An 18,292-nucleotide genomic window follows, 5' to 3' on the forward strand; every position below is an offset into this window, starting at 1 on the left:
TCAAAAATAAAAAAGTTACAGCTAAAACAATTTACAGATATATTCGAAATTTTAATTTCTCGTTGAAAGATAATCATTTAAACAATAGGATTTTATTCTACAGGTTAAAGGCAATGAATTTGTTCATGATATCCTTTCTTCTAAAAGTAGCTGTTCTTGAGATACTTGGATATTTAATTATAACACCATTTTTATATTTCCAACAATTGTTTATTTGCTTGCTATATCTACAATTATTACATGTACATGAATAATTCTTAATTATATTTAAGGTTTTATTCATGTCTAACGGAGCTGCCTCGCAGTACAAAAACAGAAAAAGTTTTGCAAGTCTCTGTAAATTTGAATCAATGTATAACATTGATGCTGAGAGGCATTTTTTTGCAACTTTTCATGGTAAAGGACCATGTGATGCACTCGGGGGTAATTTAAAGCGAATGGCACGACGTGAAAACATGAACACCCAATCACAACTGCAAAACAATTATATGAATGGGCAGAGCAGAGACGTCGAGATGCATTTACGGCCATGTCTTTTTGTTACGTGTCACAAGAAGAATATGAACGGAGTGTGACCGAGTGGAGTAGTGTTTATAAGGATACCAAAATGATTCCAGGCACACAGAAATACCATTCTTTCGTTCCAATTTCAGAAACCACAATCGTCGCTTGACTGTATTCGAATGACGATGCACGTAGTACTCATACAATTTTCAAAAACTTAAAACCTTAAATATAATTGAGAATTATTCATGTACATGTAATAATTATAGATATAGCAAGCAAATAAACAATTGATGGAAACATAAAAATGGTGTTATAATTAAATATCCAAGTATTTCAAGAACAGCTACTTTTAGAAGAAAGAACACCATGAACCAATCTATTGCCTTTAACCTGTAGAATAATATTCTACTTTTTTAAATGATTATCTTTCAACGAGAAATTGAAATTTCGAATATATCTGTAAATTGTTTTAGTAGTAACTTCTTCATTTTTCAAAAGGCACAAATGAGATAGCCATCAATCTGTAGGTTTTAATAAGAGCTTTAAAATCAAAATTTTCAAAAAAAATCGAAACCCTGATTTTTTTTATTTAATTTTTTTTTGGTTCATTTGGAAATTATTGAGAAAAAAATCAAAAATTTGTTTTAGTGTATAATTTTTTAGAGTGCCCAATCGATTCCCTACAACTTATTCCTGAACGCCATTTTTGTACACTCCGAAAAAAATTGAATTTTGCAGGTTATTTAATCCCTCATTCGATGTAATTCATAAAGACCTAATTTGTCTAATGACGGAAAATCTCATTTGTAATGACTTAATGTTAGATGAGCTTGAATGTTACTGGTTTCGACTGTAACTTGCGTTCTGTCATCAGGTGCGACTGTATGAATTCAAATGCATCTTTTACCAGCCAAGCAGATGCATGCTTCTGTGGCTCAGTCGATTATCAGACGAACTTGCGATCCAATGATTCTCGGTTCAAGTCGCGGTGTGTTGCTACAAAATTCTTTTTTTTTTATTTCAATGAATTTCATGTCATGGAGTTTTAGACACAATATCAAATGTTCTTCCACGTAAATTTGCGTGAATTGCGATGCTCCATTTATGTGCATCTAATAAGATGTAAAAATTTTTACGTTTCGTCTTTGACTCATCAGTGCAGAGCAGTTCAAATTGAACTGCTTAGTGCTAAACTCGGCAGTTCAATTTGAACCGCTAAGCAGACGTAAAGTTTCTGCTACTTACAGAACACTTTTTGTTTTGCAACGGAGTGCAATGTCTATTCTGACGTGCCAAACGAAAACGTGTTTTCGACTATTTCTGGCCGATGCAGGTATGGTCATTTAGGGGTTAGCCAAATTTTGTGCTAGGGCACATAACCGTTTTTTATTATTTTTACGTTTCGTCTTTGACTCATCAGTGCAGTGACTCATCAGTGCTTAATCCCTCATACGATGTAATTCATAAAGACCTAATTTGTCAAATGACGGAAAATTTCATTTGTAATGACTTAATGTTGGATTAGATTGAATTTTACTGGTTTCAACTGTAACTTGCATTCTACTCGCAGGAGCGACAGTATGAATTTAAATACGCCTTCTACCAGCCAAGCAGATGCATGCCTCTGTGGTTCAGTCGACTAACAGACGTACTTGCGATCCAATGATTCTCGGTTCAAGTCGCGGCGGTTGCTATCAGCATTTTTTTATTTGAAAGAATTTCATGTCATGGATTTTAGACACAATACTAAATGTTCTTTCATGAAAATTTGCGTGAACTGCGACGCTCCATTTATGTGCATCCAATAAGATGTAAAATCACAGGGGTTTTTAGGTGTGTTTGTTGAATTTGTGTGATTAGGTTTTGTTTTTGTATCGAAGTATTACTAATAAAAGCATTAAAAAAATGTTTTGTCGTAAAAATTGCAATCGATTTGAGCCGGGGTTAATCATTTCTCAAGCCGCTTCATTTCATGTAACTAAAAACCTTCAAGTGAGTGAATAAAATTTAGAAAGTATACCATTAAAAACAACAGACACGTACGCATAGCGTATTATTCCATTTCTTCATTGAAACATAATCAGCCTTAAAGCACACCATGTTTACATCTATTCGGAAGTACAGAGTCCCCTAAGGGTTATAGATGCTTCACACGTGCACACTTTGCCAGTATGCTTCCCTCACGAATCCACCTAAACGGATTAGAGTACGTAGGTAAAACTGTGTCAAGATGTCTTTCGGTATCGAGATTTTCAAGCTGACATTAGTCGTTACAACTAACTTTGCTCAGTTCTGTTGGGCTAGAACGTTCATCCTCTTAAAACATGATTTGTGAACCTTTTTACTTCCATCTCTACATTCAACACATAAAATCCCACACTGCAAGATTTATCGTACACCTCCGAGCCGGCCCAAGAACATTTCTAACGACCTAATTCGAACGAACCATTCGTAGTGGTTTTTAAAAAAATACGAACAGAAGAGAATCTTTCCCAACCATATGCATAAAATATTACCGAAAGCGGATCAATTACACGATGTTTGCTGAGAGATTTTGCACCTTGAGCTTTTCAAACAAGAGGCAGAAAAACGACTAGGCTAATGCTTTTGTTTTGAGTTTGCCAACTGAGTATTGTACTTAATTTTTGATCTCAATAGAATAGAAAGTAGAGTTAAAAAAAAACTCCAAACTTAATTCCAAACGTTTCATTAGTTTCGTATTTCTTATGTTGAACTTTTAAATTTTCCAAAAAAGAAGCTTTACACTCAACCAGTATAGTTCACTTAAGAATGCCCTACTCGAGACCCGAACGCGAAGCCCTGTTTTACTTCAGCAACTGTTTATTCAATCTATTATATGTTCCCTTCTTTCGGGCCCGGTAGTTTCTTCAGTAGATCGTCTACTGTGCCATCCGGTAAACTCGCACATACTTCGACACTGAACTATTTTTTCACTTTCAAACTTTTTCACTTCGCATGCCATTATGGGTGAACTATCAGAACGAACTCAGTGGAACTAGCGAAACTGCTTTCTGCTAGCAATCATCAATCATTCCATCAGTAATAAAATACAAATCTGATTATCAAACTTTTCACTTCCGTGTAAAATTTGCGGAGCAAAAGGATTAAATATAGCCACGTCCATTAGAAACATTGATTGAATAAAATTCACTCGTTTTGCCATTTCCTCCGTCAGCACCGGAAATTCAGAACAAACAACTAATTGGAGAAGTCAATAGCAGAAAATTTGCCTCGCTTATCCTTAGCAAGGATGTAAACGACGGGGATCGATCGGAGAAAAGATTTGATTTTCGTTTATATTATTCCGCTGTCTCCGTTTAGGGGTGGGCCACAATAATCTAATCACCGTGCTCACATAGATCAAATTATGTTAATGGTTTTGAATCTTACAAAAACCGAAACCTGCGTAGGCAGATTCTAATACCACAACCGATCTAACACGTCGACAGTGAATTCAATGTTCCAGAACCCCATACGTTCAAGTGGATGGATAAACAAGGCGGGAAATTTTTACGAAAAGGTATACTTGAATGAGAAGGATAAACAGGTTAACTCATTCGAGGCGTTTCTAATTCAAAAGGGTGCTTCCTAATCTGATATATAGCGTTGACATTCTGACACTAACTCCTAGCTCGATAAATCATTTTAGTCGCATTTTATTACTATCTAACGGTCAAGAAAGGAAAGATGAATAGAACAACGAAGTAGGAAACAGTTTCTCGCACATAGCGAGGACCCATTTTTTATTGGCACCCTAATGTAACACATCACTCTATAAGTCGAGTGACTTATTTTTTGGCAAAAAGCGATTTTATTCAAAAATGTAATCTCCTTCAAGTGCAATACAATCATTACAAGACTTCTCTAACTTCTCAATGCAGGTTTCAATTTCTCTAGAAAGTATGATACACTAAACTGACTTGGCGAGCAAAAAAAAATAACGTCGCGACAATTTCAAAAGTCTGTAAATTTTGACGAAAGTCTGCGTAAAACTCGATTTTCAAAAGTCTGCAAAAAACAAAGTCTGCAACAAACTATACCTGTAGCACTATATACGAAATCTGCAGATTTGCATAAGTTATGTGATAGATCCATGTTTCATCCATTGTCATATGTCGACGCAAACAAATCTGATTTTTATTATTTGCAAACATGGTCAAACACTGCGCTGAGTCATCAATACGTTGTGGTTTTTCAATCGACAGTGAGTGCCGCGTTTACTTACGGACTTTGAAAAGAACTTTCTTATGATGAAATGATCATGCATAATTGTAAACACACTGTCTTCTGTTATATTTACAGCCTCAGCTCTCTCGTGCAATTTTAATTTACGATAACAAACAATCAATTTGTGGATTTTTTTTGTATTCTCTGAATTAACCCTCTCCATTGGATAAACAGAACGTTTACCATCGGCAAATGGTTCTTCTCGATGGAGCAGAGTCCGGATAACACATTTGAAGCCGTTGCCGAGCTAGTACAGTATTGTTTTCATCAAGAAGCAATACACACGAGAAATGGTTTTGAATCCATTGTTTCGGAAATGACGAAAGTAGCATCATTAAAATGCCAGTCTCTTTTCTGACTTTTCTGACTAACTTCATAAACTTTATATAGATTTAATAATGATAGCGCCATCTGTGTGTCAGTCAGACGACTTTTTGAGTGATGTGTTAGATAACAGGAGCGTCACAATAAGCATAACAGGTCGTGGTAATTACCTGTCAGGTTAGACGTTACACTTCATGTGTACAAAAAAAAGTGTCTTGCAAATAGCATTAACTTTACGTCTGCTCAGCGGATTATGTTGATCCGGGGGTTTGCGTCAGCATAATCTGCTAACGCACTGATGAGTCGAAGACGAAACGTAAACTTAAGAAAATGGTTATGTGCACCTAGCATAAACTTGGGGGTAAAAGCAAGCTTTTTCCCCTTCAAATTACCACAATCTGTACGGCCAGTAAGCCGAAACTTGTTTCGTTCGAGACGTCAGGTTAGACGTTACACTTCATGTGTACAAAAAAAGTGTCTTGCAAATAGCATTAACTTTACGTCTGCTCAGCGGATTATGTTGATCCGGGGGTTTGCGTCAGCATAATCTGCTGACGCACTGATGAGTCGAAGACGAAACGTAAACTTAAGAAAATGGTTATGTGCACCTAGCATAAACTTGGGGGTAAAAGCAAGCTTTTTCCCCTTCAAATTACCACAATCTGTACGGCCAGTAAGCCGAAACTTGTTTCGTTCGAGACGTCAGGTTAGACGTTACACTTCATGTGTACAAAAAAAAGTGTCTTGCAAATAGCATTAACTTTACGTCTGCTCATCGGATTATGTTGATCCGGGGGTTTGCGTCAGCATAATCTGCTGACGCACTGATGAGTCGAAGACGAAACGTAAACTTAAGAAAATGGTTATGTGCACCTAGCATAAACTTGGGGGTAAAAGCAAGCTTTTTCCCCTTCAAATTACCACAATCTGTACGGCCAGTAAGCCGAAACTTGTTTCGTTCGAGACGTCAGGTTAGACGTTACACTTCATGTGTACAAAAAAAAGTGTCTTGCAAATAGCATTAACTTTACGTCTGCTCATCGGATTATGTTGATCCGGGGGTTTGCGTCAGCATAATCTGCTGACGCACTGATGAGTCGAAGACGAAACGTAAACTTAAGATAACAGGTCGGCTAAAAAGTTCGTATCGTTTCTATGAGAGGGCGCCACTAGAATTAAATCCATACCATTTTCAGTTAGTACCAACCTTCGAAAGATACGTGTATAAATTTGACAGCTATCTGATGATTAGTTTGTGAGATATTGCATTTTGAGTGTAGCTACTTTTGTTATTGTGAAAAAAATGGAAAAAAAGGAATTTCGTGTGTTGATGAAACACTACTTTTTGATGAAAAAAAATTCCGCCGATACCAAAAAATGGCTTGATGAGTGTTATCCAGACTCTGCACCGGGTGAAGCAACAATTCGTAAGTGGTTTGGAAAAATTTCGTACTGGTCATATGAGCACCGAAGACGATGAACGCTGAGCATCAAACATGCAGAGGATTTTCAATTGTGGGAGATTTAAATAAGTGCCTTCGTATATAGTAACTTACACATTCCAGAAAAGCGCAAAGGACTCGGCGCATTTCCACAGATAGGAACAATCTAAATGATCCAAATTAGGTCATTTCACCGAGAGTCATTTCGCAGAGAGTTATTTCGCCGAAAGCCGAAAGTTATTTTGGAATTTATTTGGAATAAAGACAAATGAAAAATGATAATGTTTACTTCTGAAATAATCAAGAAAGACTAGGATCTTGAAACGTTTTGAAGCAAAACTTTTCCAGATTTTAAGTAGCATATTTCATGCTTATTGTCGAACTCATCGAAATAATAATTTTCAGGTTATCTGAAAAATTTGGCCGAATTGGAAATATACCCAAATTTATTGTATTTTTAAATTCTCCAGTTACTATTGAGTCATTGAAAAAATACATTTTGCTTGTATGCAAGTCAAGAACACTGAAGTGTGCAGTGATTGTAAAAATAAGCCATTTCGCCGTAAGCCGTTTCGCCGAAAACCATTTCGCCGAAAGCCATTTCGCCGAAAGCCATTTCGACGAAAGGGTTATTTCGTCGAATGTCATTTTGCTGAAAGAGTCATTTCGAACACATCTGGAGGAAAGTCTACGATAAGCAAATTCATTGCTTTTAATCAATAAAGCCATAACAATCTAAATGATCCAAATTAGGTCATTTCACCGAGAGTCATTTCGCAGAGAGTTACTTCGCCGAAAGCCGAAAGTTATTTTGGAATTTATTTGGAATAAAGACAAATGAAAAACGATACCCTTGGCATCTTAGAGCTTAAGCAGTGTGCCTTAATATTATATTATATTATTGAATAAAAAAAAAAATGAAAAACGATAATGTTTACTTCTGAAATAATAAAAAAAGACTAGAATCTTGGAACGTTTTGAAGCAAAACTTTTCCAGATTTTAAGTAGCATATTTCATGCTTATTGTCGAACTCATCGAAATAATAATTTTCAGGTTATCTAAAAAATATGGCCGAGTTGGAAATACACTAAGGTCTTTTTTATGCGGTTTTTTATGCGACTTTTTCATGCGAATTTTCAGAGTTATGCGGTTTTTTCTATGCGAAGTTTTAGAGTTATGCGGTTTTTTTATGCGAATTTCCAAAGTTATGCGGTTTCCTTTCTGCGGTTTTTTATGCGAAGTTTCAGAGTTATGCGTATTTTTTGAGAAGTTTCAGAGTTATGCGGTTTTTTTATGCGAATTTTCAGAGTTACGCCTTTTTATTTATGCGCTTAAAGTTTCGGTCTATAAAATCAATGCAAATATTTTTTTACTCAAGGGAGCCCGGCCTAACATTTTTAAAAAGTCATATTTTTTCTTTTATAATTTATTATAACGAAATATTTGAAGAATGTTTTGTCAAGTTTTGAAGTCAATCGAAGTAGAAATCCTGGGCCTGTGCGCCGAGCTCTTACTTCTTCGTAGAATGAGATAGCCATAAATAAAGGTTCATAACTTCCAGAGTTTCGTTCCAATAGGCTTGAAAATTTCACAGAAAATTCTTCAAATGTTTTACCATAAGAAAATATAAAGAAAATAATAAATTATTTTTCAAAAGTGTTAGACCCTACCAGCCCCTTAATAGCTACAAATGAACCGATCATCAATTAAAAATTTATTCACGCTGATTCTCTTAGTTCCGGTTACCGGTTGAATCGGGAAATTTGAAAAGCTTCCTAAATTTGTGTCAAAAATTGGTGTATTTGATTTCCCAAAATAATGCGAATACCCCGTGAAAGAATAATAATACAATATCTCCTTTCAGTTTATATGAGAAATCGATGCAAGTTTTATTTTGGCCAAAAACTAGAAGATAACACGGATGTATTCTCAGTAATTTATTATTTTTATCGGATGAAATTCAACAGCAATCTATAGGATCATAAGGCCCCTCATTTTAATCTGAGTTTATGAAAATCGGTTAAGGAATTGGGTGAACATTACTTTCATTTTTGGCGTTATCAGTCTGTAGTTCTGGAACTGAAAGTCGGATCTGAATAATATTTAAAAAATATCTATGGCACCAACAGGCCTTCAATTTGCTTATAATTTTGTGAAACATGATATAGCCATTCATCAGAAATCAAGAATCACAAGTCGGATCATTATAAAAAAAATTTGAATTCCAGTTCAATCTGAGTTTGTGTCTCAGCTTTCTCGTAGAAAATTGAGTACATATTTTTGTTACGCATGTTTTTAGAAAAAAAAAATGTTTTGTCTTTCGTTTTTTGGTTCAGTCTCATTTGTCACTAAATCAACAAAAATGTTTTCAGCAGATTCGGTGGCAGATGTCACTGAACACTGCAACAAACAATTGAATTGGTGTGAAATTATCTTCTGTCTGCGGTATCAAATCTCCACGGCAGAAAAACAAAAAAATGTCGCTATTCAAATTATCTGAAAACAACGACGATTAGGCTGACGATTTTAAACAGCTCACGAATGATGAAATCACTTAGAAGATGTCGCTAGTTTTGAATGGCAGACAGCCGTCAAACTACAGGGTAATTAAACACAGGGGAAATAATAAAAACTAATCAGTGGTATCCGAGCATGGAAATTAGTCAAATGCAAACTACTACGGTTGTTAATCATTTCGCGAATGATTTTAACTTTTGGTTAAAATTTGACATTTCGGTAGTTATTTACTATCGAGTAGTTGGATTTATCCTAAAGTACGGCTCCACTTAAAATTTTAGGGCATATTCAGTAGTGTTCTAATTCTAGATACATAAGAGAAGTTTCAGCAACTAGAAGTTCTATATGGAAGATTAATAATAGAGCAGAAACAGGAACAAACGTATCCCCAGCAAGCCGTTCTAGTTTTATTTATTCGACCAGTTTTTCTGTCAAATTTAAAACTAATTTAAACCGTTCTATTTTTTGTATACTTGAAACACGAGTAAAACACCGTTGAGGCTGCCAGTTTTTCTTATTATAAAATTAAGATTTAAATTTTGTAACTGACATAAATTATTCATCTAGAACTAGAACACTATTGAATATGCCCTAATTTATATCAGTTACAAAATTTAAATCTGAATTTTATAACAATCTGGCAGCCCCAGCAGTGTTTTACTCGTGTTTCAAATGTACAAAAAATAGTACAGTAGTCGAATCAATAAAACTAGAAGGGCTTGCGGGGGATACGTTTGTTCCAGTTTATGCTCTATTATAGATCTTCCATACAGAATTTCTAGCTGCTGAATTTGCTCTTATGGACGGAAAGTGATTTAGATTTATTTTGCACTGAAGAAAGCGTAAGAAGAACTTTGTGTTCGACAATATATTATAACTTTTATTAGGGTAGTTTCTTTGACTTAAAATTCATACAAGAAATTACACAGAAGCAATTTGTGCTAAAGATCAGAGCATACTGCATCTCACTGACAATTAATTATTTCTAGAAATTAACAGCAGGCTAACTTTGTACACGTCTTCAGTATAGCAAACCATTTTTTGTTTCATGAATAAATATATCAATCTGACTCAAGACTTGTTTTCAAAAAGGGGGAAGATGTTTTGTATGAAAATTTCTTTAAATCGTTGTGACTCGGAAACTATAATGTATATACAAATGATGTTATGCTGTCTAGTTTCGATTGCCGTATAATTCGTACTATATTGAATTATTAAACTATTGATTCAGAGGAACGAAAGACTATATTCTAGATCAGTGATTCGCAAAGTGATCCCTACAGCCCACTGGTGCGCTCTAACTAATTTTTAGTGGGTAGTAAACTCAAGTAGGCTTCGCTAGTTTAAACAAAATATTTCTGAAATAGGCTCTGAGTAAATGTGCAAAACTTTTCAGTATATCATTGCAAAATACAATCCCGAATCAAGTCAATCTGTTAGTTGTAAGAATGATGCGATTAGTAAATCATTGAGAGATTTATGGGTAAGAAAAATGAAAGTGAGAAGATGAATGCTTAAATGGTTTTACGGTCAAAAATTGCTCAAATAAAAATGAGTGTAAATAGTTCAAATGTTCCATTAGAAATTCAAATCATATCTTTTTTTTCCAAATTCAATCCATAAAAAAATACAGAATGGAAATTCAGGTACAGGTTCAGAACTCAAAATTAGAATCCAGGTCCACATTCATGATTTAGATGGATGCCTCTGATCCCTGTTGAATTTCCAGAATTCGAGTCCAAAATCTTGTTCAAATCCAGAATTATGGTCCAGAATCCTGCTTCCCGGATCAGAATTTGGGTTCAGATCCAAAATTTCTCCGGAAATGCAGATCCAGGATCTAGGTCTGGGATAAGAATTCATGTCCAAAACTGAAGTCCAGGTCCATGTTCAGAATTCAGATCACGGAAATCTATGAATCCCCTGTCAGGATTTCAAGTCTAAAATTCAGGTTCAAAATTCAGGTCCAGAAATCGGATCCCGATTTCCGCTCGAAAATTCAGGCCCATGTTCTAAAACTAGGTCAAAAATTCAGGTGAAGAGGATTCAGGATCTAGTTTCAGGTTCCAAAACTCTGTCAGGAGTACCGGGATCAGGATTCTGGAAGTCCAGGTTGAGAATTATTTTCCAGAATCCAAAATCCAGGTTCAGGTAAAAACTCTATCAAGAATTCTGGTCCAGAATTCAAGAAGTCCCGAATTTAGGCTCAGAATTCAGATTCTGCACACAGATCTCAAATTCCTATTCAGAGGTTAGGTCAAGTTACTCCATTCAGGTCCTGGTTCTGAATCCAAGCGGAGAATACTGGCTCAGGGTAAGTTCCTGAATCTTCTTTCCTGTTCCTGAATGCTGGTTCAGAATCCAAAATCTGGATCAAGTTCCAGGTTCACGGTTCTGGTGCATGTCAAAATAACTGAGAGTTAAAAATCTTGTTTGGAATCCTGAATCCAGGTTCAGAATCCTGCTCCAGATTCAGACTCAAAATCTACGTCAGTAGTTCAAGTCAAGAATCTAGGTTCAAGTCTAGAATCCGAATCCATGCTTAGAATCTAAGTGCAGATTTCTGCTTCAATTCTGGTCGTGTCACAAATGCACACACCAAAAAAATCTGAATTTTACAGGTGACTTAATCCGTCATACGATGTAATTCATAAAGACCTAATTTGTCATATGACGGAAAATTTCATTTTTAATGACTTAATGTTAGATTAGCTTGAATTTTAACTGGTTTCGATTTTAACTTGCCTTTTGTTAGCAGTTATGCACTATGCTACTGACGTCAGCAAAATAGAATCCACCACTTCCAGCTTAACTTCAATCTTTCTGGCTGTCAAATAACATTCATTCGATCACATTCAATAAATTTCATTATCTTTGAGCTCGAGAAGCCTGCACACTTAAAAAAATCCCTGTGATTTTACATCTTATTAGATGCACATAAATGAGCGTCGCTGTTTACGCAAATTCACGTGGAATAACATTTAATATTGTGTCTAAAGCTCCATGACATGAAATTCGTTGAAATAAAAAAAAAAGAATTCTGATAGCAACCGCCACGACTTGAACCGAGAATCATTAAATTGCCTGTATGTCTGCTAATCGACTGAGCCACGGAAGCATACATCTGCTTGGTTGGTAGAAGGTGCATTTAAATTCATTCAATCGCACCTGCTAGAATAATGCAAGTTACAGTCGAAACCAGTAAAATTCAAGCTAATCTAACATTAATTCAACACAAATGAAATTTTCCGTCATTTGACAACAAGTCACCTGTATTATTCAATTTTTTTTTTGGTGTGTGGATTTTTACGATGTCAAAATCAAACAGTACACGCTAGAAAATAGTGAGTCAAAGTACTATATAACTCATTTTCGAATGACATATGAAAACGTCGAAATTTAAGTAGCTACCACCAGTTATCATGAATGATCATAAGTAACTTTTACTCTTAATTTTGTAGTACTAGAAGTATTTGAGAAACTAAAAATCAACTTTATAAATAAATAAATCACCAAAGTAAATATAAAACATATTATAGTCTCCGGTCTTAAGCAATTTATCTACTATTTCGATCGACGGAGTTCGATTACGTGCTCTGCAAAGTAAATCTGACTATTGAAGATCTGGCGATGACTAGAATATACACAGAAAGAAATTATGAATTTTACAGGTGACATAATTCTTCAAACGATACAATTCATAACTACTTAACTTCTCAAATGACACAATATTCCATTCGTACAGAAATTTACTGGCTCTGAGTGTAATTTGCACTCGGCTAGCAAGTGAGACTGTATGGATTTTAATGCACGATTTACCAGCCAAACAGATATGTGCTTCTCTGGCTCAGTCGACTAACTGGTGTGCTTTGTCATCTAATGTTTTTCGTGTCAAGTCGCTTTGTTGATGTCGATCTCTTAATTTTTATTCCTTTTGTTTTCAAGCCATGTAATTTTCACACCACACAATTTTACATGTTCTTGAATATAAGTTTGTGTGAAATATGACACTCCATTTATGTGCATCTGTTAAGATGTAAAATCACAAGAATTTTTCGAACTGTGTGCCAAAAACCTTGAGCCTCAGACAGTTTTATTTAAATGTACTCTAAATGAAACATCCCGGGTTGGCGGTTCAATGCATAGGGCACTGGTCTAACAAACCAGTTGTCGTATGTTCGAGCCTCGACCTGGAAGGATTCGTAGTGTCAGTAGGATCGTAGCACCAGCCATGCAATGGTTCTGTACACTCTGAATCGGCTGCGAAGTCTGTTGAAACAGAAGGTCAAATTCCGCTACAGGAATGTAATACCAAGGCTTTGCTAAATGACACATTACCTATCAGGTTCAAACCTCCACTCTGCACCTATTGTTGTAATAAATAGCGATGCGGTAAATGTGAAAAATGACATGTTGACAAATCAAGAAGGTAAACACTGTGGAGAGGTTTTATTCTACATACTAACAGCGCGATTCAAGCAATTCGTGAAACACTTCGACGGTGAAACTTTTTCTACTCAAGCACAATATTAAGAAAATGGCCAATTATGTTTTTTCCTGAGCATTCTCGTAACGATCCAACAATATTTTAACCAAACTGCTGTAATACGCAGCAAAGTCCTCCTGGGTTTAGAAAATTCAAAGGGTTCCCTAAAATCCAATACGATACTGAATAGCAGTAAGAAAATTGATCTTAATTTGTACTACTCACGTATACTCATCTGCACTGTTTTTCTAAATTACTGAATTTTTCATCAGAAAATTTCAGAAATGTGTTTGGCGTGATGCTCAAACCTAGTTTTACCGAGCAGGTTTTTGAAAAAAATGTGTTTTCACAATTTATTTATACTTTGTCGTTGTCGCCTGTGGAGTCAAAAGAACAGCACGAGAACCATGGCACACTCAGTTGCTGATTTCTTCATATTTGTGGTTTTCTATGAGCTCAGCAAATTATTTTACGAAACTTCGATAAAAAAATAACACTATACTGAAGTATCAGCAAAGCTTTCTAACAAATCTCATATTAAATTGAATCATTTACTGAACAATCTTCATATATAGCATTTACTGTAAATGTGTAGGTTTTCATCAATTTTATTCCAGAATAATGTTTAAGTTCTGCAAAAAAGCGCACTCCGCGAAAGCTAGACTTAATGATTTTTTAAAGTTTTACTTTGAGCTTCTAATAAATGCCTCTTGAACCAGGCTAATTATTCCGAAATTTTGCTTCGAGAATAGATCACTTAGAAAAATTTTATACAATTGTCCAATTGCCTAGATGAAATTAATAGAAATATAGAACATTGAAGTGAAAATAATAAATTAATGTTCGTTTGTACCGCACTAACTTTGATTTTTCACATATAAATATTTATTGTTGAATACGTCCTGTATTATTCTTAAATATTTTACCTCTGCACTGTACTTGAATGGCAACTAACCTGATAAAGTATCCAATCTTATGTACGGTGGCTTCTCTTTCAATTCAACAAAATCTCAACAAATCACGGCTATCACGAAACAACTGCACTTAACACTAAATATAGCAAAAGTTTCAACTTGCTTCCCTACACCTTCACATGCTTCACGGTTCCGAGCTTCAACTTGGAGTGTTAAAATATTTCCGCCGCACGGTACAAATAGGCAAGAGAAAAAGTTAACTCATTAAATGTACTTTCCTGTTCGGCGAATGAATCACCTTGAAACTTGTTTGCATTTAGTCCACCTAATTTTTTTTCAATTTTATCGATGTGGATAAATTTAAATTTTTTTAACTGGCACACTATATCTACTCGATTAGAACTTTAATTAAAGATTCCGTCGAATTATAATTCGCTAAACTGCTTGAACAACACTATGTACATCTACTCAATAAATAAATTTAATAAACACAAGCACAGTGGAGAGACTAAGTGCCAAGAAACACACTGAGATAGACTTACTCAGAATCTATCACCAAACACTAGGGAAGAAATATCTTCCTAAATTTCCTAGCCGCGATGTGAACGCTACCGCTTGCACAAGGCTACTGACCAAACTGTCCAAAGATGTCTGTATTTTACTCTGTTCTTGCACGGTGACTTCAGCACACTTCTCATTACCACCCCCATCGGTGGGCGCAGCAGAGAAGCGAAAGCGTTTCCACCCCAAACAGCATGCTGGTTGCGGCGGATATTTTCCGCGATGAAAGAAACTTACGTCCTCTAGAAATCAGACAGGAGCCAGCAACTCAGCAACAGCCTAGTCAGCCAGGCAACGGCATCCAATCTCGTACCGCATAGAATCGGGTTCGGCCTGTTGCTCGTCGGCAATGAGATACCATTTGTTTTGGGTACTCACGCTGCCACGAGCCGAACAGGAGCGGTCCCGAAACATTCGTTTTCATTGATTGCGTTTTGATTGTCTGTTTCATAACATTGAACCGAATCGGGGGTACTCACGAATGAACTTTGGCGGGATTGTCAGGAGCTGACGTGATTTGCGAAAGAAGTAAGTTGTTATACTATTGAGCGGTTGTGAGCTTTGAAAATTTCTTATCTAGAACAGCGTGATTTTTCATTGTTTAATCATTTTTTATTCAGGTGTTAGGTCATAACATTATTAGCAGAACTAACGAGGAACAATAACATTAGATAAAACGCGTGCCAATGAGTGCAAAGAGCAAAAATCGGATATGTTGAACTGGGTTTCGAAAATCCGTTGAAGTATTTTTGAAGCCAGATCCGGATAAAAACATTGAGAAGGAAAGTTTTTATAAAGATTATGTGTTTTAAAACATCTGTCCTGTAAAAACCGAAACTTAGCCGGTTCTTTTGGTAATATATTTGCCATCAAAATGTTTGACCTTGTTGTAGCTGCAAAACTCAGTATAGTTTTCTTGTTTGTTACAGGCGGCATGATAACACATGTGCTGAAAAGTCTCGGGGATTACACATAGATGGCGCTAGTTTTATTGCAGTCATCTTTTTCTCAGTTAATACTAACATTTAAAAGACAGCTGTTAGAACTTCATGATATTCTGTTCATTAGTTTGTGAGTTATTGTTTAATTTTAAAGACTGTCCCAGAAAGTATGGACGCACTTTGATTTCGCTGTAAATAATTCACAAGTGTTAGATATTCAAATTTTATTCGATATACTGATAATATTAGACTACAACAACAGAATATTATTCTCAACATTTGCTACTTAGCCATTGTAGACTAGCTGGCGCACCTTCTTGCGAACGTTCCTCATTAAATTCCGTAAAGACTTCTTGGCGACAAGTTTTGACATTTTTTTTCAATCTTTTTCAAACTGTTGAATGGTTTTGGCTGCCGAGACATGTTTCCTAAGATGTGCCTTCGTTAATGCCCGAAATTCCTCAATTGGTCGAAGTTAAGGGCAATTTGGTGGATTCATGTCTTTTGGGAAGAAAGTGACATTTTTGGTAGTATACCATTCTACCGTTGATTTCGAGTAGTGGCAAGAAGCAAGATCTCGCCAGAAGACAACAGGATCCTTGTGGCTTCGAATCATGGGTAGAAGTCGTTTTTGTAAACATTCCTTGATGTATATTTCGCTGTTCATTGAAGCAGTGGTGATGAAGGGTTTCGAAATCTTACCGCAGCTACAAATTGCTTGCCAGACCATAGCTTTCTTACCAAATTTTTCTACTTCAATCGATGTCTCGGACTGGTTTAACACTTGCCCTTCTCGCACCGTATAATATTGTGGTCCCGGCAAGGATTTGTAATCGAGTTTCACGTAGGTTTCGTCGTCCATGATTATGCAGTTCAAATTTCCAGCAAGAATCGAATTGTACAGCTTTCGAACCCTTGGCCTGATCGATGCTTCTTGTTTTGGACTACGTTTTGGTTGTTTCTGCTTCTTATAGGTTCGAAGATTCAAACGTTATTTAGCACGAAGAACATTTGACTTCGAAGTGCCCACTATTTGGCCACATCCCGAACTGAAACCTCCTTCTTTTGCTCGAACGCCTTTAGTATACGTTTATCCAACTGAGGGTTAGCAGGACCTTTTTTCGACCCGTTTTCGGTTTATCCTCAAAGGTGTTATCCTCACCGAACTTCCTGATAGCATTTCGCACGGCTTTTTCCATTTTTGCTATCTTTCTCAGTGACAGTCCGCGTTCTGTGCACCATTTGTACACATTTTGTCGACGTTGTTCTGCTGAAAGTCCACGCATTTCTAAACAAACTAATTAAAACTAATAAACAACTGCACAAGTTGTTAGAGAAGATTGTAAACAACAGGACGCAGCCATAAAAATTGACAGATTCTGAACCATTGCGAAATGGCAGCGGTTTTTGGTTGCGTCCATACTTTCTGGGACAGTCTTTATTGTTGTTTTAATTTTACACTGCGTCTTGATGGGAAGAAATACGGTTCCAGTGAAGCAATGGATTAAAAAGTGTTATGGAGACTCCGCTCCATCAGAAACAACAATAAAACGTTGGTTTGCTGACTTCAAACGTGGTCGTAGAGACACCGATCGAAATTTTTGCGTCGATATGTGAAAATGGATGAAACATGGATTCATCACTTTCACTTCGGAATCAAAACGATCGTCATCTGAGTGGACAGCAACTGGTGAACCTCGTACAAAGCACAACAATCGACTGGAACGGTTATGGCCTCGGTATTTTGGAATGTGTGTGGTGTAATTTTTATCGATTTTCTTGAGAAAGGAAATACCATTAACAGTGAATATTATATAGCATTATTGAAGCGTTCAAAGAAATAAATTTTATTTCATAAAGGACAACGCATCGTGTCACAAGTCAATTAAAACAATGGCAAAACTACATGAATTGAACTTCGAATCGCTCCCACATTTACCCTATTCGCCAAATTTAGCTCCCAGCGACTACTGGCTATTCGAAGATCTAAAAGAATGCTCGCCGGTGAGAAATTTCGCACGAATGAAGAAGTTATCGCTGAAACTGAAGCCTATTTTGAGGTAAAAGATAAATCGTTCTACAAAAGTGGTATTGAAATGTTGTAGCGGCGCTGGTACGATTGCGTTGCTCTTGATGGAGATTACGTTGATCAATGAAGCTAATTTTCAACCAAAAATAACGTGTTCTCTTTGTTAGGCCATATAAGGACATAATCGATATATCGATTTTTAGGTTTGTTTATTTTGGCCTTTCTCATATAAAAAGGCTATGCAATCAATGTGAAAACTGACTTTCGAACGAAGGCCCAGAGGACCGAGTGTCACATAACATTCGACTCAGTTCGTCGAGAT

The 18,292-nt window shown here is 36.1% G+C and overlaps 1 protein-coding gene across 2 annotated transcripts in view; it reads right to left on the minus strand.

The window, feature by feature from the left end:
* The window catches only part of LOC131431498 (nitric oxide synthase), a 235,662-nt gene extending 220,528 nt beyond the window's left edge, over positions 1 to 15,134 (minus strand). Inside the window, exons 1-2 of one of the 2 annotated variants that reach the window (XM_058597255.1) lie at positions 14,982 to 15,134; positions 14,481 to 14,642 (exon numbers count right to left, since the gene is read on the minus strand). The gene's annotated coding sequence lies outside the window, so the exon portion shown is untranslated. Of the gene's footprint in view, positions 1 to 14,480 lie in introns of both variants that reach the window. The other variant, XM_058597254.1, reaches the window with a different exon arrangement.
* Positions 15,135 to 18,292: the final 3,158 nt, after the last annotated feature.

This window comes from Malaya genurostris, chromosome 2 (genome assembly GCF_030247185.1).
Source record: "Malaya genurostris strain Urasoe2022 chromosome 2, Malgen_1.1, whole genome shotgun sequence".
In the NCBI taxonomy this organism is placed as follows: Eukaryota; Metazoa; Arthropoda; class Insecta; order Diptera; family Culicidae; genus Malaya; species Malaya genurostris.